The following is a 3645-nucleotide window of genomic DNA, read 5'->3' on the forward strand; positions in this document are numbered from 1 at the left end:
ATTTATAAGTTAGACACAGTAAGAGATTAACAATAACTAATACTGAAAAAGAACAATTATAATAATTATAACAATTATAATATCCTGTAATAAAAATCCTGTGGTCTGTCTCTCTCAAAATGTCTCACTGTACTTACCACGCTACTTCCCCGTGATGATGTGAGATGATAAAATGCCTACGTGGTGAGATGAAGTGAGGTGCATGATGGAGGTGTTGTGATGTGGCCTTAGGCTACTCTGACCTTCTGATGATCTGTGAGGAGGACCTGCTTCTAGCCCGGGGCTGCCCGTGAGAACGTGAAACAGCAGAAAGCAAAACCACCGATAAGGGGGACGACTGTATTGAATCTCCTTAAAATAGTCAACGGCTTTTAACCCCTTTGGGCAATTTCCTAGATGCTGCTACTACCTGGGAATAATTAACTAATAATAATTCATTAATTCCTGAGAAATTTAGAAATGTCTGTTGTCAGCATATGTTGTCATATTTATAAAAAAAAGAAGGACCAGAGAGGCAGTGGTGTAATGGCAAGGACAGGAGGCCCAGAGCAGGGGCCTTTACTGTGCCTCACGTGCTTGGAGTCAGACCACGCTGCCCAGCTACGCAGTCTGCAGACCCTCGGGGAGGCGGCTGGGCGTGTGCGTACTGTCTCTCATCCTGAGAAGGGAGATAAAGCCCCTTCCTCATGAACTGTTTTGAGGGTTAAATGAGATCATGCATGAGCAGCTCTTAGCATGTTCCTGACACATAAGAAGCACTCCACACATGTAACCACAAGTATTTTATTCCTATTACCTTCCATAAATACATTGATAAGATTCTATTTAAACATATACAAGGAAGTATTTTTGTACAATTCTGGGCATATAAGTGGATTCTTCAACTGCTTGTTTAAAAAATACGTGGCTTTAACCTGTTCTATAATCCACACTATTTATTAATGGCCTTTCTCTCTGATTTTGTTAGACAGCTTTACTTAATCTCTTTTCTTTTTGTAATCTTTTATCTTGAACTACCAAGAGTAGAATATATTGCAACCTCATGTAGCTAGGACAAATCTGACATCGTGGGTTTGTTTAAACAATTTTTCAAATCAGATTCTTAGGGAGGGAAGGAAGAGAAAAAAAGTTTTGTTAGGAGGAAAAAATGGTTTCTGAGAATTCTGAGGCTCTCATCAGATGTATTAGATAGTGAGGGCAACCGCATCGTCTACAGGATTTGGTGAACTCTCCAGGGTGTGACGCCTTCCCAGACGACGTGGGTAAACTTGATCCTGGTCCCTCGGGGCCGCATCCCCAGCTGTCCCTCGTCTCCCTCTGACCCAGATCACAGCGGTGGGTGGGGAGGAGGAGCCCAGCATGGTAAGTCCCTTGTTTCAGGGACAGCAAGCCTGGGAGTGCTGGGCGGGGGCTGGAGGTCCCAGAGCCCATCACCCTGACAGCGAGAAGACCACACTGATTGATGTTTCTGAACTTCTGTTTCCTTTGAGTGTGAAAGACAAAAGAAATGAGGGCTGGTTTTAGGAAGGAGTATTTCTGACGAAGCACCCATTTGTCAAACCTGATCATTTCCTTTAAGAGAATAATTCCTGGGTTGGACTTCAAACAAAGAGAAATTGCAATAAGTATTAAGATTTGCCAGTAAATCACGGAAATCGCTTTGTGCTCCATCATAGTTTCCAATACCAGACAAAACATTTTCTTGCAAGCTGCAAACTCCACAGAGGTCTCAGAACACATGAGTTTCCCTCTCGTCCCCTCTGGGACCCAGGAACTCCAGCAGCAGCACAGGTTTGCCCACCCCTGGGCCTTTCCCCTACATCCGCTTTGCCACCCCATTGATTCCCAGCTGCCGCAGCCAACAAACACCTCTCATGACCAATGGCACGTTTCTTGTGGGCAGGGTCTGAGCCTTAGTTTACACGTGTGTATCCACACACCTTGACACACAGTTTGGATTCATTAAGCATATGTGGAGTAAAAGATGACATAATGATGAACAATTATTTTTAAATATTGTTTGACAGGTGATTGTGAAAGATCATGGAGCTCTGGAGCCGGGACTCCCAGGACCTGGAGCAGAGGTGTCCTACGTATTGACCAAATGTTATTATTCTGCCACTGTCATCCCCTGACGTCTGTACTCTCACAGGATCAGAGGTGGGCAGACACGGTGTATGTAGAATATTATGGCATATGTAGAATATTACAAATCGGCAAGAATTCATATCCACGCTTACTTTACCTTTTTCCCACCCATTTTTTTTTTTAAATCAGGAAGGGAAATGAAGTAAGATACATAGGCCAAAGCCTCCTCCCTTCTCGTTTTCCTACTTACTTTTCCAGTGGAGATGCTCAGCTGTACAGTAGCTCACAGGAAAAGGAGTTTCAGATGCAGGAACAAAGGATCATGGGAGCCTGAACCTGGAAAAAAGCCAGTGAACCAGCTGGTGCTATAAAGGGCAGGGGTGGGAGGGCTTGGGGGCTGTTGGGTGACGCGGGCAGCAAGGACCCCGAGCAGGGAGGGTGACACTGGAGTTCATGTTGGAACTAAGCCTCAGAAGAGTTTGAAAGAGCAAAAAGAAAGAAATGCTCATCTCAGATAATTACAAACTAGTGAAGAGGGGCTCGGAGGGATTTCCCATCAAGGTGACACCTGGGGCAGAGATGGGCAGAGAGCTGCAGTGTCACCATGGAGGAAGATGTGGGCCACAGAGCCGCACATGTGGGCAGGAACGGAGGCTTTAAAATCCATGACTAGGTATGAGCCCGAAGGCATGGAGCCATTCTCCGGATGAGGCTAGTCTGTGGAGGTGATGAAACAGACTCCCAGATCCTTCACGGGCACTGAAGTCAGCCAGCAGGATCAGGCACCCCGAGGGGTCTATCTTATCTGGCTACCCCAGGCCACCCAGAAGTCAAAGGGATGTTACCAGAGACATAGAGGGCCAGACAGCAAACACATCTGCTAGGCCGGGGAGCCAGTCTGAGGGGTGTGAATGCCGTCCTCTGCTCTGATATCCTGAGGATACAGGGACTAGACTTCAGCTTTGGTAGCCCGGAGATTCTAGAATTCTAATTCAGGTGAGCTTCCCAGTGATTTCTCTGTCTCTGAAATTCCACCCACCTCCTCCCGCAATTGTAAGCCCACATTCTATGTTCATTTAATAGTAAACATGAATGCCAGTCATTTAATGCCTGAGATTGTGATCTAGGGAACTGACAAATTAGAAATTTGCAATATGAAATCATTCACTCATTCCACAGATATTAATGGGGAGCCCCACAAGGTACAGTGAATATAGAGACACAGCAATGGATGATGAGAGAACTCTTCACCTCTGCAGCTTCAAATGAATATAATATTAATTTCTCCAAATCCTTTCTTATAAAATCCCCACAAACCCTTCAGCGGTTCTCTAGAAAGATGTTTTTTTCTTCATTGTTGTACACAAAGGCTTGATAATGGAATCTATTTGCAAAACAAGTGGTTAGGGGAGGGGAAAAAAAACTCCAAAGAAACCAAAACTAAAACTATCAGCTAAAAACAGAGACTACAAGTCTTATCTGAAATATACTCAGATAATAGAACTGAAACCCTCAGAAAGCCTCTGAGGTATAATTTGTTTCTTAATTCTCAAAGAT

The 3645-nt window shown here is 44.6% G+C and overlaps 1 long non-coding RNA gene across 1 annotated transcript; it reads right to left on the reverse strand.

Annotated features, from left to right (window-relative positions):
* Positions 1–787: 787 nt before the first annotated feature.
* LOC140844304 (uncharacterized) lies at positions 788–3369 on the reverse strand. Its single transcript, XR_012122461.1, has 3 exons — positions 2934–3369; positions 2339–2424; positions 788–1483 (listed from the first exon to the last, which is right to left on the reverse strand). It is a non-coding gene; the product is annotated as an uncharacterized lncRNA (long non-coding RNA).
* Positions 3370–3645: the final 276 nt, after the last annotated feature.

This window comes from Manis javanica, chromosome 11, assembly GCF_040802235.1.
Source record: "Manis javanica isolate MJ-LG chromosome 11, MJ_LKY, whole genome shotgun sequence".
In the NCBI taxonomy this organism is placed as follows: Eukaryota; Metazoa; Chordata; class Mammalia; order Pholidota; family Manidae; genus Manis; species Manis javanica.